At 37.8% G+C, this 19,351-nt stretch overlaps 1 protein-coding gene across 1 annotated transcript in view; it reads left to right on the top strand.

The window, feature by feature from the left end:
- PTGFR (prostaglandin F receptor) overlaps positions 1–19,351 on the top strand; it is a 264,047-nt gene that overhangs the window by 764 nt on the left and 243,932 nt on the right. The window lies entirely within an intron of this gene.

Genomic DNA, 19,351 nt, shown 5'->3' with positions numbered 1-19,351 from the left:
TTTGAAAAAATGCTGGCAATATGTCAAGGCAGTCAAATCACTGGGGAGGGAAAGAGGCAAATTGGAGGTGACTTGAAGGTAGATTAAGGAGCCCAGATTCATATATTACAACTTTAGTTCTTAAGTATCATTCCCCCCATATATAAATTTTGTCTGTACATTATCCATCATTTGATCAAGGAAATAGTTAAATACTTTTTCTAGGTAAGCACTTGAAGATTATCTGAAAGTGAAAATGCTTTCTCTGATTAATTTTGCTCAGTCATCTGATTGCAGAACATTTTGTGTTGCACAGTTATTTGCATGCTAGTCACTTCTGGCCTGAGTTATTTAATATTCACAACAGCTAATGAGATAGTTTGTGTGCTTGAAAAAGCAGAGTGGGAAAAACTATTACAATTTTACAATTAACTCTTGGTTCTTGTGTAATGTTATCTTTATTCAAATAGTGTGTTTAAAAAGTTCATATTTTTATTTATGAAGGCAGTCTGTTTTCATAATTATTTTAAATTATTAATGTGCTGCACTATTATTAATCTAATTCATCCAGAGTTACAGTATTTTTTTATTACTATCTTAACTGTCATCAAATTCCTTTGACCAAAGGTTTTCTTTTTTTATTTACCAGGTCACACTCTTTTCTTAGTTTTGGTTTCTTCTATTTTGAAAATAGTTTTCATTCTTTCACACATGTTTGAGTATATTATGTAGAGCCCAGTTTTTAACTTGGTTATAGTACTTTGTTCAGCTCCATTAGTTCTAGTTGTGGTGGTCTTTGTCTTGATCTTGTATTCCTGTTTTACATCATCCATTGTTTTTCTTCATTCAGCAAATACGGTTATAACTGTTACCTTAAACTCCCTCAAGTACATTCTACAATTCTGGATTGAAATTTCTTTTGGATTTTTTTTTTTTTTTTGCTGCTCAAGCATGTTTGATATGTTCTCCTGTCTCTTCATTTTTAGTTTTTATGGGTTGTAATAGGGAGTTTTCTTGTCTTAATAAATTGGCTTTATACCTTTTCTATAAGAGTTGGGTATTATCCTAGGTTTTTAAAACATGGGATCTTTAGGTGTCTGTTCCACAGATAAAAGAATTTGCTCTTGTTCACATGGCTGGGCACTTGTACTAGTAAGGGGGAGTAGGGCACTGAAAGGTCACCTGTAGTGAGCATCAAGGGTTCAAGCTTCCTACTGTGCTTTGGGTACTTGAGTTGCAGGAATCCACAGTGATTGCCTCGTATCCCAATCTGTAGATTGTGGTTGAGCACAAGCTGTAGCCCTGTGTGAGGACAACAGTTGAGACAGGCATAAGCTGGGAATTATTCTCTTTGCTTTTTGAGTGCAGAGCTTACCCTGTAGTGCTTGCTCCTGCTATGATCCAGGAGCGTAAGCTCTCGTTAGTGAGAGCACTCCTGTCTTGATTTTGGCCCTGGCTAGGGATAAGGCAGGTGTTTCAAACCATAGCCTCAGGCTACAAATAGTAGCTGCTTCTATGAGGAGAGACAGATGATCAGGTTTGGCTCTTTCAACCAGTGTAACTCCAGTTGTTCTGGATTGGGAGCCTCAGGCTCAAGTCAGTAATCATCACTCTGCACCCTTACTACTATTGCTGTCAGTGGGGCACCCTCTGTCCTGCATGCCAGCTCTGTGTACCCCTTTCTCCAATGCAGTGCCAAAATCTCCAAAAATCTCTGATATGAGCATGTGCACCTGAGTTAACAACAGCAGATGGGCTCAGTACAGCGGGCACCTTACCCACTGTCCCCAATCTTTGCAAGCACAGTTCAGTTAGCTTTTCTGCCCCTTTGTCACTCCTGATGTATGTGGTAGTTGCCTGTTCTTTCAGGGGTTGTTGACTTGGTTCTGCTGTAATTTAGTTGTGAACATGTAAAGGAGGTGAGCTGGATGACTTTACTCTGCTACCGTCTTGCCAGACTCCTAGTAGAGCTCAGTTTTTATGACCACTGTAGTATGGCTTAGTGGTGTAGTAGAAATAGCATTGACATCGAAGTTGGAAAGATCTGGGTGTGAATTCCAATCCTACTGTTCACTTAGTTATGACACTTGTGGTTAGTTACGTGACTTGTTGAATCTTCCTTTTTTTCCATCTGTAGAATAGAAATAAACTTTCTCAGAGGGTTGACAGGATTCAGTGAGACAATATTTGGAAAGCACATCACAGGTAGGTGCTCACTGTGCATGTGTCTTTGGCAGATGAGAGAGCACTATTTAAAACTATATTTCAAATAGTAGATTTTTACTGGTTCATCTTTGTTCTTATTATTCATCCTTTTGTGTCCAAGGATACCTATTTCTTATTTGATATAAAGGAAAGTGTTATTGGGTAGCTTGAAGCTACTATAGTAGAAGGAAGCATCTCAATTCCACATTACCCAGGCTAGTGTGAAGAAAGTGTGATTGGAAATATAGAATCATTAATTCAAAAGGGCACCTGCACCCCTATGGTTATAGCAGCACTATTTGCAGTAGCTAAGCTATGGAAACAACCCAAATGCCCAAAAATAGATGACTGGATCAAGAAGATGTGGTACATATATACAATGGAATATTACTCAGCAATCAAAAAAGATAAACTCATGCAATTTGCAGCAACATGGATGGAACTGGAAGGGATCATGCTCAGTGAAATAAGCCAGAAAGAAAAAGAAAAATACTGATGGTCTCGCTCATAGCAGGAATTTAGAAAACCTAAATAAGAGACCCGGAAAAAGACTAATTATAATAAAGTAAAAATCAAAATCAACAAGTAATTATAAACCAGAAACACACTATGGGGGATGGGGAGGAGGGATTAGTGTCAAAATAAGGGGGGTGGGAATTGTATGGGGACTATAACCAAGATGAAAATGCATACATTGTGCAAAAATGAAAAATGATGTAAAATATATAAAATAAGAGGCAGTACTAATAGGACATAAATATGGACATGGGAAGAGCTGGCTTCTTTCTGATATTTTGTAAAGCACCATTCATTCTTTATTTGAAACTATAGTGTGAACATTTTTCAAGGTCATTAAACATTTTTTGGAAACATGGGGAAAAAAATGTAATGCAGGACTATAGCAAAGAAGCCAGGTCACTTACTCAAACTTTGAGATATTGCCATACTGTATCAGGCCTATGCCAAACTCTGGGTTCACCCAGGTGAATGAAGAACAGTGTCCCAGGGAGTTATGATTAAGGGAGTCCCACAATACAGTGCAGAGAGTGTGGTCATAGCGATGCTATGCAGGGAGCTGAGAATTTGAAGAAGGGAGAGGGTTGGGAGCCAAAAGATTCAAGAAATCAAGTGAGCTAAGAATGAAATCAATAATAAAGATAGCAAGGTAAGTTGTAGGTCAAGTAATTAAGAATGGGTTCTGACTCACTCAGTTTATGGTCCTTAAGAGGTCAGACAAGGAGCCAAGCAAGCAAGGTTGAGATTGTTTCTGATAGTACCTGTGAGTGCTCTCTGGACGGTTGCTGCTGCTTCAAGAACAGAGATGCAGAAATGATTAAAAGGCTCTAGTGATCTGAAGTAGTTCATATGTAACTTCTGTTGGATATAAGTGAGGACAGGATAAGATTTACTTGCAGAGGAATCAAAATTTCTGATTTTGTGGGGTGGGAGAAATGGCAGTAAACAACTACTTACCCAGCAAGTTTCAGTGAACTACTGTGTTTGGGAACATTTTGGAAAGTTGGCAAAATATTCTAAATCTTAACTGGGCATCTCCTCACCACAGTTTTTTTTCTCTGGTGGTTGGTGTGGGGGAACACTCACACGGCATGTAAATTGATTTGTTCTGTTCCCCTTGCCTGCACATTTTCTGGCTGGCAGCATTACTGTGCCTGCTGATCTTGATAATACAACATACATAGCTCCTTGTGTTCCTTTCTCATTATTGTCATGCTATCCATCTCCTTTTTTAAAAAATGCATTCTCAGGAGGCATCTCTGATAGGTAGAAGATGCAGCTGAGAGAGAGATGCTGGAGTATCTGGGCATACTTGACATCTTTTTCTGCAGCTAAGGTTTGTCAGGTTGATTTTCTAGTAAGGAGTCACTTGAGAGGAAGCAGCAACACTAACTTCTATTTACAGTATAATTTCAATACTGTATTCCATATTTTTTTCCAGTATCTGGGAAAGTAAGGATTTACATAGAACATAACTTCACCTACTACTTCCTACATTTTATCCCTCTAGTTCCTACAGGTCACAAACAGCTTTGAATTAGAAATGATTTGCAGAGTGAGGCAGAAGGTACTTGCTGGTTGAACTATGTAAATCTGTAAAACATAATTGGAAAATTATTAGGGAATTTAAAAATCACCATTTGGGTATATCTCTCCTTTCTGATTGTTGCATAGAGAGCTTTGCAATCTGACATGTTTTGAGCCATTATGTTTTGGGGTATTTGTAAGGCAGCAATAAATAGTGAAACTGGATCAAATAGCATTTGGCTCGTGATGGGCATTTGGGGTCTTGTTTAAACATTTGCTCTCAATTAGGCCCAATAGCAAAGTAGGAGTGGTTTCTTAAAAGATGAATAGTTATTAACAGAGGAAGATCCTCAGTGTCTTTGCTGTGATTTTTTTTTTTTTTTTTTTTTTTTAGGGCTTGCCAGACTCTGTACTATGACTTTATCAACCAAAGAAACTTGTATTTATCATGGATTTACTGGTAATGAGTAGTGAGTAGGAAGTGGGGTGTGTCAAGCTGGGACTTCCTGTAGAGTCTTCTTTAAAAAAATGTCTTTTTTAAAGATTTATTTATGTATACAAGAACTGGGGTACAGACCAGAGGTGTGGGGGGATGAGAGGAGTCACCAGAGACAGAGTGGGGAACAGAACAGGCAGATTGACTGAAATACACTGCTGAGGGGAGCAGTGGGTGAGACAGGAGAGGTCTGCCATGCCATGTGGGTAGCTCCCTGGCCAGGGATCGAACTCATACTACAGTGGCTGTGGATAGCTTCACAGAAAGCATCTTAGCCCCTTGCGCCACCAGGGAGGCCCTTTAAAAAATATTTTTAACTATAGTCCCCACTGTACATTAAATTCCCAGGAGTTACACTTAGAAGAGTATAAATTTTGACTACCTTTCCTTATTTCCTCCACCCCCACACCTCTGGCAACCACCAACCTAACCTCTGTATCTATGAGTTTAGTTTTAAATTCCATGCATAAGTTAGATCACATGGTAACTCTATCTGTCTGAATCATTTCATTTAGCACATTGCCCTTAATGTTTATGTTGTTGTAAATGGCAGAGTTTTCTTTTTGGTGGTTTATTAATATTCACATACACACACACACATGCAAACTTTAACCATTCATTGGTCAATGGACATTTAGTTTTTTTCCATGTCTTGGCTATTATAAATAATGTGACAATGTGTGGGTACAAAATTCTTTTTGAGATAGTGATTTCATTTCTTTTTTTAAAATTTTTTTACATCGTTCATTTTTGTACAATATTTGATATTTTTTCTCCCTATGTGTAGTTCTCCCACCACCACAGCACCTGTGACCATCGCCACAGTCCTGTGCCCTTCCCTCCCCTGATTTGACCTCTCTCCATCCCCTGCTGTATGGTCAGTTTGCAAGTTCTGTCTTTTTCCTGACCCTTTGTTAAGTTTCCCTATATTCCTCCAATAAGTGAGACCATCTGATATATATATTTTTTTTGTGGGACCCTCACTGGCGGCCGGGGAACGAACCAGCACTGCAGAAGCTGCGGGCAGCCTCACAGCCTTGGCGCTCAACCGCTGCGCCACCAGGGGAGGCCCTCCATCCGATATTTTTGATTTCATTTCTTTTGGATAAGTACCCAGAAGTGGAATTGCTGGATCATATGGTAGTTCTGTTTTTAATTTTATAAGGCGCCTTCATACTGTTTCCCATACTGTCTGCTGCAGAGAATTCTCTAGTTCTAGGCCCTTCTCAAAACTAGCAGCCCTAGAATTATTTGGTAAAAGGATCAGTGCAGTACATTCAAACATGGTATCAGTTCCACCAACAACCCAAACAACCCTGAATTGCTTTTAGAGCTTATGATTTACACCCTGCCAGAAATTTCTGAGACTCTATTCCTTCACATCCTTGCCCACACTTGTCATAGCTTTTAATATTTACCAATAATTGTGTGTAAAATAAAATCTCATTTTGGTGATACTGCATTTTAATGGTTATGAGGTCATTAATGAGGTCAATCATCTTTTCAGATCTTTATAGCTTTTGCTCCCTCTCTTGAAACACTTCTGAATTTTTATCTATCTTTCCATTGTATTGCTTATGGTCTTCATGATGTTAATTAGGAATTTTGGGTGACATCTCATTTGCTGTTGGTTAAGAAAGCATAAAATGATGAGCTTAGCATGAAGGCTTACTTTTCAAGGGTATTTCCCTTGTTTTCCCTTCTCCATTTACTTGTTGACTGATCAAGGAAATTAGAGAATTAGGATTTTGTCTCCACACCTTTGTCCCATGGGTTGTTGAAGACTGGGACTGGGCACAGGTGAGGGAGAAAGAATCAGGAAGGAGAAACAAACCTTGACTCCTGGACCTTTTCATTTCTGTTTGTCCAATCACTGTTTCAAATGTTTCTTTAAAGTTGTGTCCTGTTCTTTGAGTGCTGTCAGTTTTCAACATTCACCTTGTGCTCATTTTGTTAAGTTTGGAGGGGTCAAGGATCTGTGTTCGGACCTTTTTTCCCTGCCATTTTACCATGGAGGTCACTAAGAAAACTTTTTTTTAAAGATTTATTTATGCATACAAGAGCTGGGGTACAGGTCAGAGATGTGGGGGTGGTAAGAGGATTCACCAGAGACAGGGGGGAACAGAACAGGCAGACTAAATGAAATGCACTGCTGAGGGGAACAGCGGATGAGGCAGGAGAGGTCTGCTGCGCCATGTGGGTAGCTCCCTGGCCTGCTGGGGATCGAACTCGTGTTGCAGAGGATGTGGATAGCTTCATAGTGCAGTGCTTAACCCCTTGTGCCACCAGGGAGGCCCAAGAAAACTTTTGATAGCTGCCTTTGGTGTTCATTTTGAACTCATTTCCTCAGGGAAGCAATGGTGGAGAGGAGTTTAATTTTTACTCTTGCCTTGATATTTAGTCTCTAGAGTGGCCCTGCCCATTGCTGCAAAACTCCACCAGAAGATAGAAGGTGGAAATGGACTTCACATGCCACAAACTGGACATGGAAAAAAATGAAACCTCACAATCCCATAATAGAAAATTTCTATGCTAAACCTCTATTCTGTCTGAGGTAGAAATCTTAATACATGCATTTAGAAATCAGGACAGACACTTCTGATTAAAACAAAACAAAAATTTCAGGTTTAACCTCAGTGAAAGTTAGGATTTGCAACATAACATTCCTGACCCTAAGTTAACTTGCTTCTAAGCTGGACTTGGGAAGTTCTCAAATGTCATTCCAATGAAGGTCTTTGTTAGCATCTCTGCAGAAAGTGCTTGTCGTGTTGAGCCCTCAGTGTCCTCATCTGTGCTGCCATTTACAGAGTTGTTACCAATTTCCTATCCAGTCCTGACCTCATGGTCCAATTCTATATCCTCTCACTCCTGGCTGAGGAACAAATAACTCCAAGCCTAGTGGTATAAAATAGTAACCATATGTTACCTCTCCATTTCTGTGGGCTGGAAGTCTGGACACTGTTTAATTGGGTCCACTGCTCAGTCTTACAAGGATAAAAATCAAGGCACTGGCCAGGCTGTGTTTTCACATGGAGGTTCTGGGGAATCTGCTTCTAACCTCACTTAGGCTGCTGACAGAATTCATTTCCTTGTGGTTATGACTAGGTCCTTGTTTTCTGCTTTTAGCAAGGGACCATTCTCAGTTTCTAGTGCTGACCTTAGGTCCTTGCCATGTGGTTTTCCTTACAACATGACTGCTTCTCCAAGGGCAGCAGAAGATGCTCTTTCATTTCCAAACTCTCCCCATAGGAAAGGCCTTTTAAAGGGCTCACCTGGTTAGGTCAGCCCTGCCCAGGATAATCTTCTCTTGATGAACTCAGTCAACTGATTAGGCACCTTAATTACTTCAGATCCCTCTCACCATTGCCATATAAGATAACCTAATTGCTGTCATAAAATCTCATGTTTACAAATGCTACCCACAATCAAGGGAAGGGGAGTATATAGGACAAGTATTGAGGGTGCAAGTATTGAGGCTATTTCAGAATTCTAGTGATCATACTGTGAGACCCTCAGGGCTCTAGAGTAAGTCCTCACTTAACGCTGTCAGTGGGCCTTTGGAAACGATGACTAGGTGAAACAAAGCAGGTCCTTGAATAATGTTACTAGTGTTAGCCTGAGTTGTTTTTAATACATTGATTTAACAAAATGACCTTGAATGAAATGAATTATTTGAGGACTTACTGCATTTTTTTCTGTCTGCTAACTTCTGTGTTGCTCTTGCAGTCTGGGGCATTGGCATTTCAGATGCTCTGCTGTGCCACTCAGGGACTCTTGGCAGCCTTGTTATTGGTCTATCATTCCTCTCTGTAGCCTAGATAGAAATTTGCTGGGCCTAGGGCCTCTCGTTGAGGTGTTTCGCAGATCCTTATCTTTAAGGGTCCTCTTTACATCCCACAAATCCCTGGGTGGGCAAAGATTCTCATGTCATTTTTAATTTGCTTTTTGTCTAAATGCTTTCCACCCCTCCAATCCATATTTACTGGCTTTCCCATTGTGGGAAGGTGGAGGGATGCAAGACATGCCAAGTTAAGTAGCCTTCTAAATCTGTTGCTTATGTCAGAATCTGACCTGTAAATTTAAAAGTTAAAGCTAGCTTCTTTAGGTTATCTTTGCCTTTCAACTACAGTCTACCAGAGGGGCAACAAGTTAAGTTTAAAGTAAGGGTGGGAACTACAGGGTAAGAAAAGGGATTGCATGGCTCTCTTATGGCTGCCCCTTACCTATTACATATAAATTAAAACTTCATGTACAACCTGCTACAATGGCTTCCAAAATCGTCTAGGTTTTCTGAATTATTCAGAGAATTGGATTGGCTCCATGTTAATTTTTATGCCTCATCTACTATATTCTTTATGAGCATTTTTCTCCTTCTCTGAGCAGGTGGAAACCCCAGAGAAGGGCAAATTGAAACAGTTCTACAAATTCACAAAAAGTTAATTAAATTTCCCTTTGCTGAGGAGAAAGCTGAGCTTGGCAGTGTTTCAGAGAAAATAAAGGACTTGTGCTTATACTAATTAAGAGTATTACTCAAGTGAAATAATTGGAAGTCAATACAAACCCCAAAGCTTAGTAAATATAGAGAGTGGGGCTGGGTTGGAATAAAAGTAAATGTGCAGAAGGATGTGTCTAAAAAGCTGTTGGTATTTCTCACCAAAGTAGTTAGGTTAGGATAATTTTACACTCAGCTACTGACCATTATTTCCCTCTGTCCTTAATCCTCAACACCCAGGCTTGACTGTTATGTAAACAATCTGTTAATCTTGTGGCATTAATGCAACTCATGGAAAAATCTCAAAGGAGAACAGAGTGACCTTGGTTGGCTTACTTCCTTGAAGCCAGATGGGGACATTGTCAGGCTGCTAATCACTGGGCAGCTTCTGAGTCCCACTTTCTCTCCTACCAGCTACCTTTTGTGCTTTCATTCTGTTTCCACAAACATAGGTTTATCCCAGGCTAAGTTTATCTTATTTCTACATAGTTCATTTTCAAATATCATTTCCTTCTGATTTTTACACTACTTTGTTTTGAACTTATCCTTGCTTTACCTGGATAGTATTACCTTTTGGGTGAAGACCATTTTTTTGTCTTTGTATCCCCAGCATCGATCCTGAACACCTGAAACATAGTAACTGTTCAAATATTTGTTGCTAATAAGAGTATATCAATGCAATATGTATCCATTTACCTATTTCCTCTCTACCCAGTGACCACTTTGAAGGTAAGGACTGTTTTACCCATTTTTGGATCTCTAGTGTCCAACAGACTGCCTGGCACATAGCAGGTTCTCAAGTTTACTGAATAAATGAGCAATAACCAGGGGTTTAGTGCGGTATCTCAGCATACTGCAAAATAACAATAAGGCTTTGATGTTATAAATTTAGGCTATATTATCACAGAAGTAGATAAGAAAAGTCTGCCAAGTTGGCCTTCAAACAATTACTGGGAAATTATACAGAAGAGGGATGCATTTCTAAGAGGAATAATTTCTAAGAAATTGCAAGTGAGTAATTGTTATGCAGTCTTCACAAAATCAGGCACATTCTTCATTCAACGCATGGAACAAATGCATACTCTTTCCGTGTGGTGAAATATAAACATTTAATGCTTTCTTGAAAATTGTTTTAGAATCCTTTCAACTAAATGGCCACGGGGAGTTGAAATCTGAACTGATGTCTGAGTCAGACAGCAGAATAATTTTCATTAGCAGTACTGCTTGTGCCACTGCTGATTTGGTAACTACCTTAGAGTACATCCCATTTATTCCCGGACTGGATGACCTTAATTTGCTTCAGCCAAAAGTGAACAAAGAAATGAGAAGAACAGTAGGCCTCCCTGGTGGCTCAGCGGTTGAGCGCTGGGTTGCAAAGCTGCCCGCAGCCTCTGCAGCGCCGGTTCGATCCCTGGCTGCTCCCCGGCCACATGGCGCGCAGACCGCCCGGTGCTCCCCTCAGCAGTGTACTTGGGTCCTTCTGCCTGCTCTGCTCCCTGCTCTGACTCTGGTGAATTCTCTCACCCTCCCGCGCTTCTGACTGTACCCAGTGCTTGTATAAATAAATAAATCTTAAGGAAAAAAAAATATGAGAACAGAGTCTGTTCCTTTCTCAGTGGTATGCTCAGATTTGAAAATAGATGATCTTTTTTCCTCCCCCAAAAAGCTTTTTTCCAAGCTCGTTACACTCTTCTCTGTTGTCCATAGTTTCCTCTGCATTTTAATTTGATGGATAGTCATTTTTCCTGTCATGTTTACCATAGAATCTATCTATGGTATTTCTGTATTAACTAAGGTGGTAGTTTGATTCCACACATAATTTATTTTTCTTGTTCATCTAGAATTATAAATTATAAAACATTTCCACATTTAAACACCTCTCAATCTCTTTGAGTGTTATGTATTGGGAAGAAGATGGATTTTAGAATCAGACATATCTGACTGCCGACTATGTTATATACTCCAAGGTGAACAACCTTGACTATATTTCTTAATATCTCCTGATTGGCAATGTGGAAGAAAACAACTATCACAGGAATTGCTTCAGATTTTAAAAAGTTTAAAAGGCCTCCTCCTAAATGATTTTACCCTGCCCCCAAGTAAACACTAAATTGAGGTTTAATATTCATTCTCTAACCTTAATTTTTTTGTTGCTTTTAAAATTTTTTTTAATTTTATATATTTTTTACATCATTTTTCATTTTTGCACAATGTATGCATTTTCATTTTGGTTATAGTCCCCATACAATTCCCACCTCCATTGTTTTGATCTTACTCCCTTCTCCCCCCACCATAGTATGTCTCTGGTTTAAAGCTGCTTATTGATTTTGATTTTTACTTTATTATAATTTTTACTATTATAATTATGATAAAGTAAATTAGAATTTATTATAATATAATAAAATTAGAATTTGCTTTATTATAATTAGAGTGAGACCATCTGGTATTTTTCTTTTTCTTTCTGCCTTATTTCACTGAGCATGATCCCTTCCAGTTCCATCCATGTTGCTGCAAATGGCATGAGTTTATCTTTTTTGATTGCTGAGTAATATTCCATTGTATATATGTACCACATCTTCTTGATCCAGTCATCTATTTTTGGGCATTTGGGTTGTTTCCATAACTTAGCTACTGTAAATAGTACTGCTATCATAGGGGTGCAGGTGCTCTTTGGAATTGATGTTTCTGTGTCCTTTGGGTAAATACCTAGGAGTGGAATTGCTGGATCATATGGAAGCTCCATCTTTAGCAGATTGAGGAATCTCCACACAACTCTCCATAGTGGTTGGACCAGCTTTTTAAAATTTTTAAAGTAAAATTGGTTTATAACATCATATAGGTTTCAGGTGTATACTATAAATCAAAATCTGTATATCCGTTATATTCACCAAAAGTCTAGTTTTCACCCTTCACCATAAAGTTGAGCTCTTTCTGAATTTATCTACCCTTTCTCCTTCTTGTAATCATATTTTGTTTTTATACTGTTAAGAGTTGTTTTTGTACTGTTTGTTTTCTTTGTCATTTACAGATGAGTAAGATCATGAGTGCTTTGTCTTTTGCCTTCTGACTCATTTCAATAAGTGTGATGCTTTCTAGTCCCTCCTCCCCCATGTTGTTGTAAATGGCAAAATTGTCATTTTGATAGCTGAGTAGTATTCCATTCTCTCTATATACCACATCATTATTAATTTGTAGAAGGGTATTTAGGTTGTTTCCATATATTAGCTATTGAAATAATGCTGTAATGATTTTCAGCTATTATTTGTCTGGGAAACTTTCTCTGTTATTTGAAAGATAGCTTTGCAGGATAGAGTGTATTGGTTGGCAGTTTTTAGCTTTGAGTATTTTGAATACATCATTCCATTATTTCCTGGTTTGTACAGTTTCTGCTGAGATGTCTGATAACCTGATGGGAGTATATATGTATGTTCATGCTTATTTTTCTCTCAGCTTTCCATTAATATCATTTATTATTGACTTCTGACAGTTATTATTGCATTTAGAAACCAGCTGTTTGGCTGCCTGTTTATAGGTTTTTATATTTACTTCCCTTCCCAGTTTGGATATTTTCAGCTATTCTTTGAATAAACTCTGCTCTCTCCTCTCCACCTTTTGGAATATCCTTTATTCTTATGTTACTCTTCCTAATAAATTGAATAGCTTTTGTGAGACTTTATTTCTTTTCCATCTTATTTCTTTTTCCACCTGATTCATTTCCAGGTTTCTGTCATCAGGCTCCATTTGATCTTTTCTATTTCCCATGCTGTTTATAGTATTCTTACATTGATTGTATTCACATACTGAATCTTAGTTTCATACTTACAGCTTCAACATATTTTGTAAAATTCTCCTGATGTGTCTTAATTTTGTTCCTGAGCCTACTGAATTGTTTTCTGAGTTAGCTTGTTTCTTTAAGTTTCTTCAAGACAGTTATTTTGAATTCTCTATCCGTTGGGTCATAATATTACATATCTTTAAATTTGATTTCTGTAGTGTTGTTATTCTGTTTTGAAAGGTGATGTTATATTACATTGCAGTGTTTCATGGCTTGTTGGAATATTCCTCTGCACATTTTGTCCATCATCTTAAAATATTTTTTGTTCTTTTTTTGGTTCAAAATCAGTCTAGCAGTTTAGTATTGCTGCCTTTTTATTTTCCAGTAGGCGGCACTATAGCTTTATTTTTTGTTTACTATTCACTGCTATAGGCACTACAGGGGACCTGGGCAGGGTGGGTGTACTGCTGCTGTGTTAATTGAGAGGAAAATGTTGTGAAGGGGTGAGCTCTTGCTGTGGATAACAGGGATGCCTGATGTCACCTCTTTCTATTCTTAACACTTTACAAGTCTGGTTAATGACTATTCTCAGTAAATGCAGGAATAATTATCAATAAGGAATGTAAATTTTGTGACATTTAAAATTCATGTTTTGGTTGATATAGCTACCATCTGCAAATTTAAGAGTAGTTGAAAAGCAAGAGTGATAATCTGTATATAATGCAATATTTTATTTTATGATGTGGAAAGCTTAAATGAAGTTGGTTAACTTGGCCAAACTCATGCAGATCTTATAAGATCTAAGATCTTACATCTAAGTAAGAAGATCTAAGATCTAAGTAAGGTTGGATTTATGGATTTCCAGTCAAGGACTTATATAATGCACCCAGTGATTCCTCACTTCTGTTCTCTTTCCATTTGTATAGTTTCCATCTTATGAACTCACTGTTTCTCACTAGGAGTGGAATAACAGCATCCTGCCTGGCACCTCAGTTTCCCAGTTGCCCTTCTCTCCAATACATCTGCTCAGTTTGGTCAGATTAATCATATTGTTATGTCCTCAGATACCTCTACTCACTCTACTGTGTCTATTAAGTTATTCCAAACTCAGTACTTGTCACTCAATATCTTGCACAATATAGCCTCAGTTTTTCATTCATTTATTTAATGAGTGTTGTTGAGTATCTCCTAAGTGCCAGGCAGTGGTCAAGGTGCTGGGAATATAATGGACATAATCTCTGCCCTCATCAAGATGATAATATATAGTTCAGTGGTTCTCAAAGTGTGGTCTCCTGAGGGACTCCAGAACCTTCCATGATGTTTGCAAAGTGAAAATAATTTTCACAGTATCATTTTCATTTTCTTATGTATTTACAGTAAAGTTTTCTTGAGGCTACTTGCTATGTGACATCACAACAGATTGATGAGAAAGCAGATGTGGGAATTCAGGTATCTTTTTATTAAACCAGACATTAAGGAGGATTACAAAAACTAATAAGCTACCCTCCCAATGATCTTTTTTGAAAGTTTTTAAAAAATAAAATCATGCCATTTACATTAACATGTATTGCATTATTTTTATTTTAAAATGAATAATATTTAAAAAAATTAAAATTTTAAATCAGTTTTACTAAGATACCATTGCTCTACAAAATGTGGGTTATATGCAGTATATATAATTAATGGTTTGGATATATGCATACACCTATAAAACCATCAATACAATCAAAGTAATAAACATACCTCTTAAATCCAAAAATTTCTTTATCTCTTTTTCCCCTTTAATTGTGCTAAGAACAGTTAACATGAAATCTACACTTTTACAGTTTTAAACTGCATAACAGTGTTCTTAGTGATAAGCACTGTGTTGTACAGTTATTTCTGAGTTTATTCCTTATGCATAACTGAAATCTTACATACATTCTAGTTTAGTATTTATAGACAATGCTATACATAAACTAAAGTTTTTACTAATTAATAATTATTGTAAGCTTTATTAAAAAACTTAAGCCCTTAATTTTTAATGATATAAAGGGGTCTTAGGACCGAAGAGTATGAGAACAGCAATTCTAGTTATTCTAGAAAGTAAACAGATTAATATAGAATCAATAAAATACAGGATTAGATAGTGACAAAGTTCATGGAAAATTCAGCAGAAAAAAAGGAAACCAACTGGGTGATTAGTATATTTATATACTTTGCTCTAGCTGATTGGAGTCACCTAACTATCCCTGAATATAATTCTAAGTTTTTGCAGTGCTGTTCTTTCTGCCTGTTCTGTCTTTAGTCCCATTTTCATCTTTCAAAATCCTGTTTTTCTTTCAGGGTCCAACTCGCATGTTGCTTGAGTCATGATTCCTTCCCTCATTCTCTTCTAACAGAAATGATTTATCTTTCATTTATGTTCTTATCCTCATCAATAATACCTTGGTCTTGGGATACTCAATTCTTCTGCTTTGTAGAAGCAGAATTTATAGCAATGCTCTAAATTTCTAGTGATGTGTTTACTGCTTATATCATTCTCAAGTTCATGAAATTTTTAGCGTTAGGGACTGTTTCTTATTTGCTTTGAGTACAAATGTTTTCTATATAAATATGGTTTAGGTTCAGCAATAACATAAAATCTCCAAAAAATAGTGGCGTCATCAAGATAGAAATGTGAGGCTTCTCATGTAATTCAGAAGGTGACCAGCTCAGGCTTAAAGCAATGACTCTTGCTCTAAAAGTCTTCAGGGCTGCAGACTTTCTCCAGCACATTGATCTCCATCATCCATGGTGTGACCCTCAGCCTCCAGATGCTAGGTCTTTGTTTCAGGAGGAAGAAAGAAGGGAAAGACAAACTTTCGGGGCTACCAATATGCACCAGCCATTAAGTCTGGAAGACCTGGAAGCTAAGATCATGCATCTTTTCATACCCCATTGTTGGAACTTAGTCACATGTGCATATCTAGCTGCAAGGGAGACTAGGAAATACAGGGGAGTTTTTATTTTCGATGTCTTTTGGCTTAGCTGTGGACAGAGAAGAGACTAGATATTGGGGGCAACTATGTATCTGTTATACTCTCAAGTGTCTACCATAGACACTAATTCAAGGAAAAAACTTAATATAACTTACCTGCTACATGTTAATTCTGAGACCCAATCTCAGGATTATTTTTTAGATATTGAATACAGAGGAATGTTTAGTCATCAGTATTAACGTCTTTATGGGAGGTTGTTAGAAATGATTAAGGAACTATATAATCTATCTTCAAACTTAATTATTGCAGGCTTCATTAGTTGGTCAATTGCTACTAGTAGATTAGGAAGTCTATTTTATTAGACATCCTAGCGTATTGTTTTGTCATTACACTTTCCCCTGCTTACTCTTCTCAGTAGTGATAAAGACTTCACTAACCTTCCTTTGCTAGATGTTTCCTTTGCTAGATGTTGTGACAAACCACAATGTCACATAATATACTTGTCCTTAGGTATCCTCTGTAGACTTATCACCATGGAGAAAAATACTTCTCTGAAGAAACATTTAGTAGGTTGCAAATTATCAGGTTTGCCTATCAGGTTAGTTTCCCCTCCCCACCCCCAAAAGCAGGTAAAATATTTGTAATTTCAGGATATTAAAAATGCTTGGACATTGAATCTCTGCTGTTTGCTTTCTAATTTCTTCTCGCTGCAGACCCATCTTGTAAATAATAGAACCTACTTTTATGTTTGGATTTCTTTCCCCTAAATGTCTTACTGGGATCTATAGAAGCATCCTCTGACCTACTTCTGCCCACTCTTATGCCTCCTCTATACCTCCCCACATATAATGTCTACTATCTAAAGGGTCTTAGAGTTTTCAGGAAATAGTCACTATTCCACAAATAAGTCTGGACTTTCTACACAATTGAATTCACATTTAAAATAGTTTCTCTGGTCATATTAAGTAATCCATAGTCTACAAATACAGAAACTGGCAAGGTAACGTTGGAATTACTCAGAGGTTAATTCTTGGAAAAAATTGAAAAGATAGGAGTATTTGTTAGTAATAGCATTTATTGTGTTCATTATTTGGCTTTTCATTTGTTCATGCCTTATTCTTTTTTAAAAAGATTTATTTATTTATGCATACAAGAACTAGAGTACAGACCAGAGGTGTGGGGTGTGTGAGAGGATTCACTAGAGAGAGTGGGGAGCAGAACAGACAGACTGACTGAAATACATTGCTGAAGGGAGCAGCGGGCAAGACAGGAGAGGTCTGCTGTGCCACATAGTTAGCTCTGGGACTGGGTATCAAACTGGTGTTGCAGCGGCAGCAAACAGCTTCTTAGGTTGTGTCTTAACCCCTTGCGCCACCAGGGAGGCCCTGCATGCCTTATTCTTTGTTCTCACTTCTTAATGATAATACTGTATCTGAAACAATAATTATAAAGTAAAAGAACAGTTATAAACAATGGTTGTGAAGTTGCCAGTAACTAACATAAATTAAGACAGTGCTAGTGAAATGGGATTTAAATGATCGTGGCATGATTTTTTTCACAAAAGGAATGAACACTATATTGGACTGCATTCATCATCTATTAATCTCAAATATCTATGGCGCACCAACCAAATGTCCAGCATGGTGGTAGATACTGGGAGACAGTGGTGAACAATATTGATACAGTCCCTGTCCTATGGTGCATAGAGGTTAGAAGTGAAAGACTAAGGGTTAATAACTGTAAGATACAATGCAGGTTTTTTTTTTTTTTTTTTTTGGAGCATAAACTGCTATGGGTGTACTCAATAGGGGCATTTAACCTAGTCATACTCTATATGGAGTTTTCACATACAAAAACCTCATTTGAGCCACACAAAGCCCTCTCTAATGAGTAGTGCAGGGACTATTCTCATTTACAGATGAGGAATCAGTCTCAGAAAGATTAGCAAGACCCACATTCCCATAGATCCAGGCCTGGGTGGTGTCTCCAAACCCAGTGTGCTCATCCCAGTTCCACACAGCGGCTGGAGCGATAAGAGAGTGTGAGGTCTGTGTTTCAGCCTGTGCAGGGCCCTCATCCCAAGCTTACAACTCCCATTGGCATTAATTCTCGGCATCCATTGCAGCTGGTTAGAAGCCATGTGGGTGTTCTGGCCCACATGGTCCTAACTGCTCTTGAGCTAGGCTGGTATTCCAATGTACATGCTGGGAGCAGCCCCTGCAATTAGAAAAGGGGACAGGGGATCATTCATTCAGACAAAAATACTGCAGAAGCTCCAGTGAGAAAGCCTTATTAGGATGAGCCACTTTGTAGCTGTCTGCCCAGTTGTCTGTTTCTCTGTCCTATTAAGTTGAAATCAGATTCTCTAAAATGAAAACATTAAAATGTCCAGAGGTCATTTGCTTTGTTTAGTGCCATTGAGTTGAACAGAGGACTGGACCCTACTTTTGGGCAGAAAATTTTTCCTTAGCAAACTTTATACCTAACCACATACTATTCCTGATTATTTCAGGAAAACTACTCCTTTCTTATAATTTTTCAATTGGTTGGAAATTTCCAAGTGATACTAGTCTTTCAGAGAATATATGCTCTATTAGTAGCTCTGGTAAAATTGAGGAGATGGTGATAATTCATTATTTTGTGGTATGGTAGAAAGTCTGTGTGCTTTGCTGTCCACCTGAACTGTTAATTCTAATTTTTCATGTGCTAACGTGGGAAGTTCCTGGACTTCTTTAAGCCCCAGTTTCTTCGAAGAATGTTTGAGAGGATTCCAGGGAAAACATGTAATATAGCTAGTATCGTGGTCAATTGGCACAAAAATTGTTACATATTTTTGAAATGGTAACTCAGGGCAAACTGTAGTATCTCTTTTAAGCTTGACATTTCTAGAAATGCCAGTTCTTCTTTATTATAAATTTGTTCTCTTGTGTCCACCCAAATTAGGGTTGATATGATTATTTAATCCACAAATATGCAGTAATATGCAATAATACAAATTTACCATTACTGGGAAGATAGGGTATTGGTAACAGGGCTAGGCACAACAAATGTACATGAGTAACTTAGACACTTGGTGTTATGGGGTTTCAGATAAAGAAAATATGACCATGGATGGGGAGTTTTGGGGTCTTGAACAGATAGCCAATAATTTACATTTGGATGGACTAGGTAACGAGGGCTGAAGCCATACGTGGCTAGGTAGCGACAGTGAATGGGGGGATGAGAGAAAGACAGTTCTAGGCACTGGTAGAAAAAATATGGTATGCAAATGATAATGGAAATCGATTAGGCTCTAAGCAAGTATCTGACAAAAATGTCAAAATAAAGCATCTAAGATATTGTAATAGGTTGTTGGCAAAGTACAGTTATGGGGATGTCAGTATTATAATGTTTAAATTCAA

This window comes from Talpa occidentalis, unplaced genomic scaffold (genome assembly GCF_014898055.3).
Source record: "Talpa occidentalis isolate TD23 unplaced genomic scaffold, MPIMG_talOcc4v2.1 talOcc4.9, whole genome shotgun sequence".
NCBI lineage: Eukaryota > Metazoa > Chordata > Mammalia > Eulipotyphla > Talpidae > Talpa > Talpa occidentalis.
This window is presented reverse-complemented; position numbering and strand designations above follow the sequence as displayed.